The sequence below is a fragment of the Motacilla alba genome, chromosome 4, assembly GCF_015832195.1.
Source record: "Motacilla alba alba isolate MOTALB_02 chromosome 4, Motacilla_alba_V1.0_pri, whole genome shotgun sequence".
NCBI classification, from domain to species: Eukaryota; Metazoa; Chordata; class Aves; order Passeriformes; family Motacillidae; genus Motacilla; species Motacilla alba.
This window is the reverse complement of record NC_052019.1, coordinates 5,114,374-5,130,566: the sequence shown is the minus strand read 5'-3', so window position 1 is coordinate 5,130,566 and position 16,193 is coordinate 5,114,374.

Sequence of the window (16,193 nt, the reverse complement as noted above, 5' to 3'; positions counted from 1 at the left end):
TTTCTGGAGACAGGAGTGAAGGAATATATTGAACAATTTAAATTTTTCCCCCCACCAATACCTAATACAAATGGCTCTGTGACTTTCCTAAGGGCTTCTTGCCCTAATCAGCAACATCTGCATGTGGCAAATATTTAGGGATTAAACTTTACAGCAAAAAAAAAACAAAAACAAAAACAAAAAAAAAAAACCACAAAAAAAAAACCAAACCCAAAATACCAAACCAAAGCAACCAAAAAAGGAATTTTACCTTTTAAGTTCAACAAGACCAGATGAGGGGGGAAAACTGCAAGAATACAGCTCCTCCTATGTCAAAAATAAATAAGAAAAGGAAGGGAAATGCCCCAAATGGTGGTGATTAGGCATTAATTCTGTGAACTGAGGTCAGCCCACACATTGAGCTCCAGTGAAAGGATGGCACAGTAAGGGATGGATATGTCCCAAATGGCAGATCCCTGCAGGCAGGAGCCATTACAGGGAGCCTATGGAGGGGAATAATGCTTGGCTGCCCATATGTGCACGTGGAAAGCATCCATCATTACTACCTATACTGTGGGCTCATTATTAGCATGCAGCTCACAGCAGCTAATGGCTAAAAAAATCAATCTTGCTCATTGAGGAGCATGGGAAAGAAATAATTTTTTCCCCCTTCTGAGAGGTTTGGAAGATAGCTGTTTCCACCTTGAAACATTGCTCAGAGGGGCGAAAAAATAAATAGGGGGAGGGTAAAGGAAAAGAAGGGAAAGGAAGTAAATTCCTGCTGTGAGCAGCAGGCTCTGAAATGCTCTTCTGGTCTATTTTAGGAGAGAGAAATGGCTCATAATAAAAAAGGGTGGAAGAAGCCTCCCTTAACTTTTCAGTTTGTCAAGAAGTTATTGTAGAGTGGCTGGGCCAATACTCACCCAAAGCATGTCCCAGGTGGTAGCAGAGCTGTGGCAGTCACAGAAATGTGATGTGTTTTGATATTTTCATGTTTCCTTTTCCTTTTCCAAGCTGCTTTGGCAACTGCTGCCCAGCATGTTTCACATACTCCTTGGTGCAGGTTAGCACTGAAATCCCCTCATGATTCAGGACCAACAGTTCCCAGAGCTGAAGAACACACACAACAAAGGCAGGGAATAAAAATCAGCCTCTAGCTCTCATCAGGCTTTAAATCCAACACCCCAAAAGATCCAGGATCTGTTTAAACTGGGATTTCTTGTGGGAAAACAGAACAACTTCAGCTCCTGGCTAACCTGACTGTCAGTTGGATAAGAGTGAAATTATGCTTTGCTCATGTCACCTGCATCCCTTAAGCCTGAAAGAGACAAAAAAATGCAAGTTCTGTTTGTTTATCCAGGTTCTGAGGATTCTTATAGCTCATTAGCAGGACATAATAACTCAGAGGAACAAATTTTATTATGGCTCACTTGGGGCCTTCCAGATTTTGTATGACTGGTTTTATCAAAGTCTCAAACTTCTCCTAGACCAACTTCTGACTCATTTTTCAGGAAGTAGAGCCAAAAAGGAGGAAATGATTTTGTAGAAACCGTAATCAAGAAAGTCAAGAAAAGAAATGAAAGCAGGGTGTGCAGGATTTATACTCACTTTTTCCTCTGAGTGTCTCCCAAGTAATCTAGGAGGAATTCTGTTTCAGGTATTATGAATGTGCTGTGATGAATAAAGTTGCAATTTAAACATTATCACTGCAAACTGGGGGTGGATTCAGAGATCACACACAGGCTGCTGAATGGGAGAAAGGGATCTGCTTAAAATTCTACTCTGTTTTCTGCATGACTCAATGCAAGATTGAGATGGTAGGTGTTTGAATACCTGCACACCTTTTATTTTATAGATAATGTAATTATATTCTCACTTCAGCTCACCTATAAAAAGAACTCAAATTTGCAATAAAAATATCTTTACCCCTTTTCTGCTGATCGTTGCTTAGCAAAGTATTTCACACAAGAGGTTTGTTATCTTTAATAGCACTAAAATTACTTTAAGCAATTACCTGCATAATTTTAAACTCTACAGAGGTTATTAAAATATTCTCATGGCAACTATAAAGAAATATGAAAATAAGTAAAGACTAAATTGCACTTTGTCCCAAAAAGTCATTTGCCCCGAAGCATGTTTGGTCCTTAATTTCTAAATAGGCATCTTTGTTTCCTGAATTGAATATTCTCCTCTATGTTTGACCTTTCACATTCCAGCTTTGAAGGTGGGTCTTTTCTTTACAATAACCACTTCCATTTCAGAACAATCAGAGATAACCAAAGATATTTGCGTGGCCAAAAATACCTGCATGGCACACATAACAATGACATCCCAGAAATGAACCTGAGCTTTGAAGATCTACTCTTATGTATGAGGAACCAGAATTTAACTGCTCAAGACTCAATCTCATATCCTACACGTGGCTTTGATTATTTTTATTTCTCTTTGGGCAGAAATTTCTTACAGCACCCAGTGGCATAGGCCAGCTGAGGAAGAACTTTCCACTACTGGGGTTTGATAAGTATTGGTCTGGACTCCCATCAGGAAAGGGGGAATTGTACAAGAATTTGTGGAATTATCAGAAAAATCTTGTTGCTTTACATCCTAGAAAATGATGCTGAGTAGTGAGAGTCTCTTTGCTGCATGAGGTGCAAGCTCTTTACTGGTCCTCCTTTGATTTCCATCTCCCACATCAACAACGTGGAGCTGAAAGAGTGGCTTTTTATAGAATAATGATGTTGAAGGAAATTAGCCGGGTTCTAATTAGGGGATGAAAGGAGCAATTAATTTGGAGAGTTTTGACTTCTGTGCCAGAGACATCACCCCAGCAGACCTCCTGGAGTGGGGCAGGAACATTGCAAAGCACAATGCTACAGCACGGCACAAGTGTCAGTGAACATGAAAGCAAAACTAATTGAGAGAATAGAAAATCTAGAGCAATTATGTTACAATTTCATTTATTTTTACATGTTCTGTTGAGATAGCAGATTTGTAATATCCCCTGCAATTCAGAATCCCATTTTTTCCCACAGTTGTTATTAAACCAAGTGGTTTCTTACACTGTTTTTTCCTCCACTGAAGAACCCAGACCCAGAAAACCTGGAGGCAACATTTCTCCCAAGTTCCTGCAGAGTCCAGGGTTAGGAGGCAGCTTGGCCATGACGTGGTGCTTTCCCCCTGGTAAGCTGTGACTTGAAATCAATTACAATCACAGTGGAAGGGCTGCAAGTTGCTGACTCAAGCAGCCCTTTCCTGGCAGCTTTGCACTTGGTGCTTCCTTGTCTCCCACCTCCACAGATAAAAGCTGGAATCAGAGATCAAAACTTCCTCAAGCTGTTAAGCCTCTGACATCTGCAGAGCCAAGAGTTCAGAGATAATGTCAAAATCATTATCTGCAGCTGAACCAGAAACATTTCTTTTTGTTAGCAGTCACACAGGCAAGTCCTTTTTCTATTATTTTCATATGGTTTCACGGGGCTTGAGGCCAGAAGGGGTGATTAGATAATTTAATTTGTCTTGCTGGGAATTGCAAGTCACTTCTTCCTTCTTAGATTCTCCCAGGTGACTTTGAAAACTCAAGCATTCATCTCCACAGGCAACCAAACCTCTGGGAAATAGAAATGGACATAACCTCAGTAACTGAGGCTCCTGTGATGGCAAGGAAACAACTCATAATGCTGTGTGTGACCAGAGAAGTCCTAATTCTTTGTCCCAGTGCTCCAGAGAAAGCCAAACTCCAGGTGAACAGCTCTGAAAACCCAGGATAGACCAGCTCAGGGGAGAGTTGTTCCTCAGGCACCCATCTGCCAAGGCTTTGGGGTGAGCTGTGATCCCTGAGCTCGTGGGTGGCTGGAGAAAGCAGGAAAGCCTGAGTGCCCTGAAACCAGCACAGCTCAGGCTGCCCAGAGCTAACTCTGAGGGCTGCCAGCTCCAAAATCTCCTTCCTAAACTTGGTGACATTGCCTCGCCCTGTTAATGTCACTGCAGGAATCAACAGTTCTGTTTCTAAGCTGAATTACAAACAACAACTCTGTTTCTAAGCTGAATTACTCAGTGTAGGCTTTTCACCAGCTCCAATCTTCATTTCACCTCTCCAAGCTAAAATCAGTAGATGAAGGGTGAGTTTCAGTCAGGTGCCCAACAATTACACACCAAAAAGTTTTAGGGTATGCATCAAAAGTCTTAGGGTGCCCCACTTGCCCTGCAGCAACTGTTCCAGGAGAGCCAAGATCTCCTGCGGGTCCTGTGTGGCATCTGCCAGGGCGGAGATATCTCCCTGAGATACCCCAAAGCATCCTGGATGTCGGAACTCAGAATGTCCCTCAGACATTCCTGGATGTTCCAGACCCAGGTCAGAAGCATCTGAGACCCTGGCATGCAGCCAGAAACCCCTGTGGCTTTGAATCTGACCCATGGAACAATTTACCAACTTTGCAGGAAGAACACACAAGTTTAGGTATTGTAGTAGAAGTAGTCACGAAGTGCAAGGAAGGATTTCTGAGTGCTGTACAGGGGGGTTTTAAGCCTTGTACACAGGGGTCCAAGTTTTGTACATGGGGGTCAGGAGTTCTAAGATGGAGGGATTTGGGTGTGCCCTGTCCTCCTTCTTTCTCCTTCCTAGCCTCCATGTCTTTGGTGATGTTGGCACTCACAGATTGGTTTAGAGTAGAAAGTCACCATTCAATATAGATAGTAAACATTAGAAAAAAAGTATAAACATGTAACACGTAATATATGATATAAAAGATGGCACCAGCCCCCTGGGAGGGCAGTGTGCCTTTGTCTGACCTGCTGAACGGGCCACAGCAGTTCAGGAGAAGAATCTTTTAGATAACCAACAATAAACAACCTTGAGACCGGACAACAGAGAACTACTGAGTCTTTCTTTGAAGGCACAAGTTAGAAGAGAGACTTTTCCATCTTTCCGAGTCACCCCAATCCGGGGGTGAAACCCGACACCTGGAGACCTGTTTGGGTAATTAATTAGACAACTGTATCCTGCTCTAAGCTTCACACTGTAAGACCCACATTACAGGTGTATCATGTGTAAATGGTGTGAGTTCTCCAGTTTTATAAACTATAAACTATAAACTAAACTATTATATAAATTTTATAAACTATTTTATTATATAAACTATATATAATATATATAAACTATATTTTACTATTATTTTAATTAAAATATTCTTTTATTATACTATTTTATCTATATAAACTATTATATTAATGAATATAAATTCTAGAATTTATGAAATATAAAAATAAAATATCAAAAATTATCATTTATCATTTATAAAGTATATAAATTATATTAATTTATATAATACTAATTTATTAGTATTATATAAACTAATACTAATAAACGGTGTTAGTTTTCATGACTAATTACAGCTAACATGAACCTAGTACTTGATTTTTTTTATATAGCACATTAATCAGAGATTTAAGTGCAGGCATAAAGGATTCAAATAATTAAATCTTGAGACTAATTAGTCTCCATTCCAAAATTCAGATAAAACTCACATGTGGACTTGTGGGTCTAATGTAAGTCTAGTAAAGTTGGCATTATTCACCTGTCAAATAACAAAATTTATATATTAAAAAGGAAACAAAGATGGCTTCAGGCACATACAGATTTCCTACTGGGGCTTTAATAGTGAGGAATACTTCAGTTTTTTTCAGAGGAAAAAAGTAATTCCTGCTGTAGGCTTGGAAATCATCAATGGAGAAGAAAGAAGTCCTGGTTGCATTTGTTGATCTTAAGATGGTTATGGACCTTCAAGAAAACAGTGAGAAGAGAAAACTGGATGTGAACATATCTCACAGAAGGAATTTCCAGCAGAAACAGGAAATTATGAGGTGCTATAAAATCTCATTTAGAATGATAACATGCAGTTCTAGTCACACATATTCAAGAAGGATTAACTAAAATTGAAATAGGTGAGGAGAACATATCTTAGGTTAAAAAAAATAGGTAATACCTTTGCTTATTTAACCTAGAAAACTGCAGTTTAAGGGGAATAAGAGTATATTGACATAATGATATAAGAGAGACTTTGCAACTACATCAGAAGCTTTGGCAGAGGAAGTTGAAAATAAACACCTGACAGCAATGCCAAAAGCTTTAAAAGGATGGTGGCTGCAGTTCACCTGGATATTTGGAGGAAGTTAAGCTCCAGAAGGTTCTAGCTCTGCAGTGACTTTCAACAGGGACAATAGAGGAGAAGCCTGAGGTTTTAGCTGTAGCACACAGTTGTACAAAACACATGGAGGAGGGACAGGCTGAGAAAAGAAATTTCTGTTCATTTCATGTCCTGCCTTGAAAAGTATAACTTTTTGTCCCTAAGTTGTGAAATTTTTAGTTTGTTTGGCTTTTTTTTTTTTTTAATATATTTCCATTGCACAACACATTTAGGCCAGAACTGATTTGATCTTTTCTATTTATATTCTTGTAGTTGATGACAATTGATGTTCTTTCACTTGGGTTTCAAAGGCATGAACCTCATGATCAATTTATGCCTTGCCACAATTCACCTCAGGATATAATATATACCTGGCATCCAGTTCCTGGGTAACAGATCTTTAGGACAGCTTAATGACTGATGCAGCTGTGCAAGTGGTGGTGATGAAAAGAAAATCCATATTTCACTTTTCACTCAAAATAGGGGACATTCAATCAGTTATCCCGAGGGAGGACAAAAGCAGAGATGTGAAAGATTTTGGCCTCTGCTCATTTTTATAGCTGTCAATAGAAATAGTTTCTGTGGGCTCCTGGATTTACTCAAAGACAGGGTGCAGATGTCCTATTTGTCATTAAAAGAGCATTTTAATGCAAGCTTGACCAGGTCTGAGATGTTATCATTTGGAAACACTGTGAAATGTCACTGACCTTTCTTTACAGAGGTTTGATGATCAAGGATAAAGCGAAGATGAGAGTGGCAGATCTGTGGTGAGGGAAACTAAGAAAGTCAGAGAAAGCACTTTGAGCCCACTGGCCCCAAATCACCAAATTTTATGCAGGTCTGACTTCAAGCTCAGCAATGAGACACACGGACATACACAAAACAAATCACCTGCCTAAGCTGGCCCTGGTTTTAATCTCAGTCTGGGATGAGACCCAAAAAGAATAAAGACAGTAAATTGCCTAGAAAGAAAAGCAATATGTACAAAAGTTGCTGTTATTTACTGACATTAAGAAATGTCAGCAGAGAGTTCAGGGCTGGGCAGTGCTCAGATCACTGGCCCCTCTGAGTCACTCAGACTGTGCTCAGGAAGTGATGGTCAAGCTGAACTCAAAAAAAAAAAGGCAGAGAAATACATTATTTTAATCATTGCTTGCAAACCCATAATTTACTAAATTCTGGAACATAAATCTTGCCAGATTTGTAGGAAGGAGGACAGGGAATAACATTAGAAGTCCACCAGAGGTGCAACTTGTCTCAGCATGCAAGTAGGGAACAGGGAGCCTCCCATTAGATGTGAATTTGCAGTTAAATGTGGTCAAATGCTGAAATGAGGCTTTAGTTTGGACTCATCCAGCTCTCTTCTGTCCATGCTTGGTTCCATGGAGAAGAGAACAGTAGTGTAGTGTAGTGTAGAAGAGAACAGGGAGATACAAGTGAGAGAAGAGCCTGTCTGGAGGTGCTTTTCCAGTGTGGCGTAAGGAGGGGACAGTGAGAAGGGCACTGATTGAGAATGGCAGTAAAAAATATGAATCTGTAACTTGCTTTGAAGCAGGGAGATGTTTTCCCTGTGTTTCAGGCAACAAAGTTCAGGGAGGAGTGTTCTGGTGCAGATCAGAAACAAAATGGTGCCTCAGGTGGAAAATGGTGTGAACTTGAGCAGGTGCTGGAGTAAATAAATTACCTTTTACCTGCTTTGCTCTGAGAGCTGGCACCACACCTGGGCTCTCAGGTGCTGTTAATGGTCCCAAAGTGACCACAGGGGAGCAGGATAAAGCAAATTTACCTGTTTCTTACTAGTAAGTCCACCATAATTAGTACCTCTGTGGAGCTTTGGTTGCCCAAAAGTTGATGTTTCCCTGCAGTCCAGCACCCTGGGCAGGTAATTGGGCATTGATGTTTTTTCTTTGAACTGTTTGCTGCAGCACTGGAGAATTTTGTCAGACATTTTATCTTTTATGTATCGTTCACGTGGTTTTGGCAGCTCTCCAAAAACAGTGATGCTCTTTGAAATGATTTCTGATTTTTGGTTGTTTTTAGAGAGCATCTTCTCTGCTGGACTTGGATTAGAACAGTTCTTCCTTTAAGGTACTTACAGGAGAATTTCAAGGGGCAGAAAGGGAAGGAGAGGAGTGAGTTGTACCCGAATTAATGAGAAAAAGCAAAGGGCAATGTTATAATTTTCCTGTTTCTAACATAACAGCAGCCTAGTCAGGCCAGTGATCTGTGCCCAGGAGGGAAACCATTTCACTGGCAAAGAGACCTGGCAGGGGGAAGAAAAAGGCAGGTGAATTGTTCCCATGTATTTGGGAAAAAAAAAAAAGCTCACTCTGCAAAGGAGAAAGAAAGCAGGGAAACTTGTTGTTCACAGGCAAAAGAGCCCAAAAGCTAATTTTTTTTATTAAACTCTTGCACTGAAAGGTCTGTGGGCTCCTTCATCCTCCCAGGAGAAACCTCTCCACAGGATAAGCCCATGCCTGCTCCCAGCTGGGGCAAGGGATGTTTTATGGCTCTGAGCTGGCAGGGAAGCTCAGTCCCACAGATGATTCAGACTGCAGCTTCTGAGGCATTTTCATTTCAGGAATCACAATGAAATGAAGTTTTCTATTGCAGCATTGAAATACTCTGGGAAAATCTATTAGGGCAGCTGCAGGATGGGGTCAGCAGGCAGCACAGCGAGGGGCCCGGGGGACTCTAATTCACACAAACTCTCTACCACGAGCAAACACACCAGGGGTGGCATTTAAATGGTCTCTTCACTCTAGCTGTGCTACCAAAACAAGTAATTTGTGGATGACACTAAACTAGGAGGAGAGTCTGATGTGACAAATGATAGAGTGGCTGCCCAGAGGGAACCCAGATTAATTTGAAGAAAGGGATAAATTAAACTTCGTGTGGTTTGGCAAAGGGAAGCACAAAACTCCATTCTTGGGGTTGAGAAACCAGCTGGGAGTGACTGCCTGAAGAGCAGGCCCAGTGGAGAGGAGCTGTGAGGGTGAGGAGGCTCTGGAACAGGCTGCTCTGAGGAGCTGTGGATGCCCCATCCCTGGAAACCTTCAAGGCTGGCTTGGAATAACCTGGGCTAGTGGAAGGTGTCCCTGTCCATGGCAGGGGGGTAGAAATAGGTGGTCTTTAATGTCCAACACAAATCATTCTGTGAGCCGAGGGTGACAGGAGGTGCCAGGTAAAATAGCATCTATAAAAGGATGGATCTTGCTGTGATGGGTTACGTCCTGCACCCAGCAGGAGGAATTTATTCCCCATGGCTGGCTCTGCTTAGGTTGTCCACAGGCGGAAGGGACATGGAGAAGATCAAATGAAGGGTCACCATCCATCATCCATCCAGGCTGTGCTGGGAGGGAGCTGGGCTGGCCAGGGCTGTTGAACATGATGAAGAGACCAGAAGATGTTGCACTACCACTTTTTTTTTTTTTTTTTTTTTTTTTTTTTTTTTTTTTTTTTTTTTATGTATTTAAACCAAGGTCCAGAGCTTTTTTCTTTCTTTTTTTTCCCCCCTTCTTTTTCTGAGGATTGATTGACTGGGAGAGCTGATGGCTTGAAGCAAGACTGCAGGGCGTGGAGGCAGCTGGCCATCAGTCTCACAGGAAATGCCCCAGAGTGAGGCTGTTACTGCAGTTGGAAGAGCACGTTCTAGTGGGTACTAAGTTAAGGGATTTGTTGTCATTTTTTATTTCCTTTGCTGTGAAATAATTTCTGAGGAAAAGGAAGAAGAATCAAAACCATTTCTCCAAGGTGGCAGGAAGCAGAGCAGGGAAGTGGAAATGCCTCAAATGGTTAATATCAGGGATGGATGAAAGTGATTTGACAAGAATTTCAGGAGTTTTCTGCTCTCTCACTGCAAGAGATCATCTAATATGAATGATGCCTGAGCAAAATATTTAAAGGCTGGACAAATGTAGCCATTACCACTTCAACCAACCTTGAAAACTTATTTGCAGGAATTTATCTCAGGTTTCATGCATTTATTTGTAAGCAGATTTTCCTTGTTTGATTTAAAAAAAAATAAAAATTTGCTCATCATGCAAAATTATTCAGTGATGTTTCCTGTGAGAATGTTTTCTGACATGCACAGACATTTACTGCAATAGCAACTTTCAAGATTTGTTCCTCTGAATTTGCTATTTATGATTTGCTTTTCTTTTCCTTAAGCACTCCTGCCTATGGGTATGAACCCAGGAGGAAATCTGCAGAGTAGGAAATCTGCAGAGTATCACTAACTGGCTTTGTGAGATCCATCCAGAGAGTTTTTGCTTTTCATTTTGTTTGAGAAGATTTGGCAAGTTGAAAAAGTAGAAGGTTTAGATGAAGAGAGACAAACAAGGTGATTGTAGCCCTACTGTCTCTGCCTGGTACAATGTTTATGTTGGGTCTGGGGTGACATGGCCACGTTCTCTTTTCCTGTCCTGCCCTCCATCCCTCCTTTTTGGGACAGGGTTACATCTGGGTTTGTAAGAAACATTTATAGAGGAGTAATAGGAGAAGTCACTATCTCTCCAGCCTCTCATAAATTACAGTGAAGCTTTATGGAGTGTGCCAGAGGCTGTGCCCTGTTGGGTTATCCTGGACTTGCTCCTGAGCTGGCTCATGCAAAGCTGGGCTCATGCTGGCTTTCCAGGGAGTGGACTTCAGTCTGAAAGAAGGATGCAGATTTCCAGGGCTGAAGAACATGGAAGTTGGATCCTGAAATTAACTGAGACCAAAGGAAATTTAGAAGTTTGGGTCTGGGGTTAAGAACCCAAGCACAGCAGGTGTTTGGGCCATGGTTGCATCACCTGGTGGTGGAGCTCAGCGGGTGTTTCTTTCCAACCACCAGTGGGTGTTTTCTTTCTCTTGTGCTGCAAGAGAAATCACTCAGGTTTTAGTGAGCTGCTTCATTGGATGGCTGGAAAGCCTTTCCCAGCTTGGTGTGATGTGGTGTTCACAGAAAAGGGACTCCGGAAGAGCAGGAGAGGTTACCAGACACACCAAATGGATTTCAAACCAGATTTATAAATTAAACCCCCGTCTTCAACAAGCATTTCCCCTTCCACCTTGGCAAATTTGGTCTGAACAGGATTTCTGGTTGGTTTTTGGTTTTTTTTTTTTTTTTTTTTTTTTTTTTTTTCTCTCTGTCATTCATTCACTCCTGTGTAGCTTTCTTTCCAGCTGAGGCTTTTCAACATCCACAGGTGTGTGGTGTTTTCTCTTCTTCCCCCTTTGTTTTGCAGCACCAGGTTCTCTCTCCTTGAATCAATCCTACCTTGATGCACTAGTAGAGGAGATGCAATCTGACAAAGACTTGGCCCCTATTATTTCTTGCCTAGTGATATTTCCCTGACAGAAGTGAATAATTTGTCATTAAAAAAAAAAATCTGCACATTTTTCTGAAGTCTTTTGAGCTATCTGCAGTCCCCCTGCAGCTGTCTCAAAACAAACCTTTGCATTGCTCATGAAATTCCATTTTTAGTACTGAGACAAACTTCAAGAAAACTAAACTTTCTTCTTTCTTTCTCTCCTTTTCATTCCCCTGGACAGATACAACTTCAGAAAATGATCTCATCCTGCTTTGTCGTTTTGCCAATATCTTGTGCAAGATGAACATCCCAATAGGTACAAAATATTTGCTGTAACAAGTCAGTCTGTTTGTTTATCCACTTCCCAGAAGAATATGAGACCTTTTGAAATGCACATCCTTTTTAGTACTTCAATATGAGAGTCACGAATAGAGTTCCTGTCACTCTGGTCCGACTGAGGGAGGGGTGGAAACAGGACAGCAACTCAGCACAGGAATCCATGCAGCCTCTCATGGAAAACCTCATATCCTGAGTTCTGGGAGTCACTTTAAACTGATCAGAGCAAAAATGTGCCCAAAGATGACACATCTGTGAACATTTAATGAGCACAACTGTGGGGCTTTAGCAGTATTCAATGTAATTCCCTCTGTAGTTTATATTCATAGACAATAAGAGGCCCATTGCCTGATCCCCTTCAGCTGCTCTCCTCTCTTTCTATTTGCTTCTCAAATTGTTCTGCAAAACTTCAAGCTGGACTCTCTTTTCTCTAATGAGCTAAAATTGTGCTAAAATAGAAATTCCACCTGCTGTTGCCCAAGATATGGATTTTTACTTTGGTAACAGCGCATGACAATAAAAATAAACCATAAACACATACAGGCACATCTTCAAATATAACACCTTGGTTCTACTCAAATTATTGTGTTTAGTTTTGCTTAGTTTTTTAGTTTTGTCTACTTTTTTGTTTGTAAGTTTGTTTTTCTTTTGAAAGAAGGAGGTCTGTGGGCAGGTTTTGAACAGACTACACTTGTGCTTGTAGAGGAATTGGAACATGATGGCTTGGGTATGTTTTCTTTCCTTGTCTGACTGCTTCATGTATCTGTCTGTGTTATGGATGTTATGTATTTTATTTGTCCCAGAAAATCCCTGCTTTGAAAAAAACCTAGAGAGAAAGTAAGATGCTATAAGTATGGTTACAGCTAGCACCAAAATTCAAGTGTTTTCCATTCTTCTTGCAACCCTTTTGTAGTAGAGCTCCTCTCCACAAAGGCAACACTTCACCCTACTAGACCCTCTCTTTAATACCCCTGAATAAATCTTTTTAGTGACAGCAGAATAATACCCAACTTATGTTGAAGGACTCCCATTTTCACTCTCCTTGCTCTTCAAGTGTTTTTTAGACAGCCTTGAATGACAAAGACGGGGAAGCAAATAGGAGAGGTCAGGACAGCATGTTTTTGTCAGCTGAAGGAACTGGGGTTTTGTTGAAAACCCTCCTTTCTCCTCTGTGTTAGCAATTTGAATTATTGCAGCTGAGTGCCGAGCAGAGGTTTGGATGATCCTTGTGCTTTGAGAAGAGGGGGTGAAGCACATTGATGTGGGAATGATGCACGTGTGTGGGTCATGCATGCACTGCCTGCTCCTACAGACACACTCAGCTTTTGCTGATGAAAAATCCCTCCACTGGCTAAAAAGGACCTGATAAGCTGATGGCTCCACTTTCTCTGTCCAAAATTGCCCTGTTGTGTCACGTTGTGAAATGTCATGTGAAAGACAGACGTGGAAAAGTACCCTCCGTGCAGGCCCAGAGTAATAAACTAATGAGCTATAAACAGCAAAATAGCCATGCCCTGTGCCTCTGAAACTGGAAGCCTGGCTCTTGACATCCAAACCCACCAGCCTGGAGCTCTGGAGCTAATGGTAAATCTCTCTGACACGCTGCAGCAGCAGGTCTCCTCTTCTTGCTTACCAGCCACAGCACACTCCCAGTCAGAAACCAGGAGCTCTCATAAAGTTCCAGAGGTGGAATAAACCCTGCTGCTGGTGAGCACACTCACCCTGCTGAAATATGGCTTGGGAGACCACTGGCTGTGGCAGAGTCTGAGCTTCAGCTGCCTGCTGTGGGAAGGGGTGCACCCCACAGGCTCTGGGGAGCAGAGAGGCATCAGAGGCTCAAGGGGCCCAGGGGACTGGAGAGACGCATCAGGGAGCTGCCAGGGTACCTCTAAAGCTGCCAGGAAGGGTGATGCACCCCCAGGGAATGGCACACTTCCCAGGGCATGTGGTGGCACTCACCTCTAAAGCAGCCTGGACTCGATCCTGTTACAGTGGCCAGGTTAAAGCAGCTGGAGCCCTGACATGATGCATCAGGACAATTTTCTGTGCTTCAGAAGGTCATTGGATCACTCTTCCCACACAGTCTTCACTCATTGCTGCTCTGTGCCTACCTCAGCCATCAGCTGGAGCACTTGGCTTAGGAATCTGAATAAGGAAGGGACTCTAATTCTGGTTGCTTTGACCCATTAAGATGAGCTTTAAAATAATTTCTTAACTCTCACTAAAATTAGTGCCAATTGAAATGCATTTCATGTCATCTCTCTGTACAGGTGTGCAAAGGAGGCACTAAAACTTCAGATTTTCTCATAGGCTGGTGGCTGAGGTTTGGACATTCTGTGGCAAATATGAACTTTTTCAGTCAAGGCATTTGAGGAAGCAAATGGGGCAGCCACATTCAAAGAGGCAGTGCTGGTTTGATCCCAGGCAGGCAGAGCCACTGAACTTTATTGAATCTTAACTGTTCCTGAAACTGCAGCTGTGTTTACTCTCACAGAGGAGAGCAGGTGGCATCAGACCCACGTGCCCCAGTCAAGAGTTGAGATGAGGCAGCTTTGATGCCCACAGTGCCGGGAACCCCAGCCTGGCCTCTGGGAATTCACCTTTTGCATCTTAGATTAGAAGGATGCTACTTTACTTGACAAGATCAAAAGCAAGTTTAGGTTTGTGATCAGCTGGTCATTTCCTTCCTCTCCCTCCCTGTGTGAGGCAGGGGCGGTGATCAGGGCCCTTAGTCAAATAAACATTTCTCTTTCTTTAACACCTTCCAGCACGGCCCCCTCAAAGCTGCTCAATTTATTCAGAAAGTTCAACGCCTCTCCTTGAAAAGCTGAAATGTTTGACACAGCCTTGTGTGGTGGGAAAGGTTGTTTCTGAGGCCACGAGTGCAAAGCCTCAGATGTTTGAACCCTCTCATCTCCATCTGCAAAGAACTTGTTCTTTGATTTCCTTTTCCCTACTTTGCTCTGGCATTGTTGTCAGGAGACTCTGCAAATGTCAAAACCATTATCAGTCACAGGCAAGCAGGCTCTTAATTGAACTTTTATTCTCCTGTCTAACTTGCTGCACTCCAAAGAAAAGGCTACATTGCTAGCATGGAAATGGCCTTTTGGAAATCACTGACTGTTGAAAGTAAATTATCTAAAATTGAGATATATGTGTATATGTATTAATTCCCACTCAAACTTTTCTTTGATTTTTTTATATGTACATGTACAAATACCATGCAGATTTTTCTATGTTCATAGTATCACTGTATGTTTACATACCTATATAATATTAAATTATAGGTCTGAGTGTTTGAATACACCTTTCCCCTTGCAACTTCTCTCAGGCATATAGCATCTCCTAGCTCACAAAATATACTCTTGCCTTCTGACAGGAGCCCACAGAAAATAAATAAAAAATATATGAGGAGAAAATGTGAAATAACAGTCCTGTTTGCTGCCTTGTGCTGTCTCCATCCTTCTTTTTTATCCTTTGTTCACATTGTTTCCCTTCTCCATTTATGTTGATCGAGGCATGACAGGCAGACCTGATATTCAGCTGCCTAAGTCCATAAATGTCTCTTTGGATGATGCTGTGCTCCAAACAAAGTTCTGGGCAATTGGAACAAATATCCTGAGTCCATTATTAGTCCTTCTGCTTTATTAGGACATTTTTTTCCCTTTATGTCCCCCAAAATGGTTAGCTCAGCTCTTGTCACATCTGCTTTGGCTTCAGCAGTCTACTGGATTCTACTGGATGGCAAATGCTGTTTCTGCCACTAATCCCCCCAAAGGGCTCTGAGCCATTAGAGCCTCTTCTGATTTATTTCTTGTGTGCAATCTGACTCACTGTCCAGGCTCTGTGCCTCTGTATTTTGTCTTTCCTTCCACAGGAATTCAAAATGTCTTACAAAGAAATAACCAAATCCTGACCGTTTAGGAACTGAGCCCTGAACCCAAGGGGTTTTTTTTGCCTTCTTGAACCTCCCTTTATCTTTCACACAATGTAACCTGTGCTGAGCTCATTTTTAATAGTATGCAATACCTTCACAACGAAGCAGAAAAAACTAGTGAAATACATCTCATTTTAGCCCTATTCATACTGACTTTATTTCTGTAAAAAGTCTGGTTTGGGGTTCCCACCTTCAGTCAGTATCTGGTTTGTATTTTATTTGTATTGAGCAGAGATATTTGCAGTTTCCAGAAACAGGACTCCTTTGCATGAGCCCAGAGCACTTCCAGTTCAGATCCTATGGATGTACAACATCTAGAGGTGCAGCAAAACGTTGGCTCAAGATCTGCTGTTAATCAGGTTTAGGAATAAAAGGAAAACCTCTGTGACTTTCTGCCAGGGAAGTGGTGGAACTACCACCCTTGGAAATGTTTCAAACCTGTGGATGTGGCACTTGGGGACATGG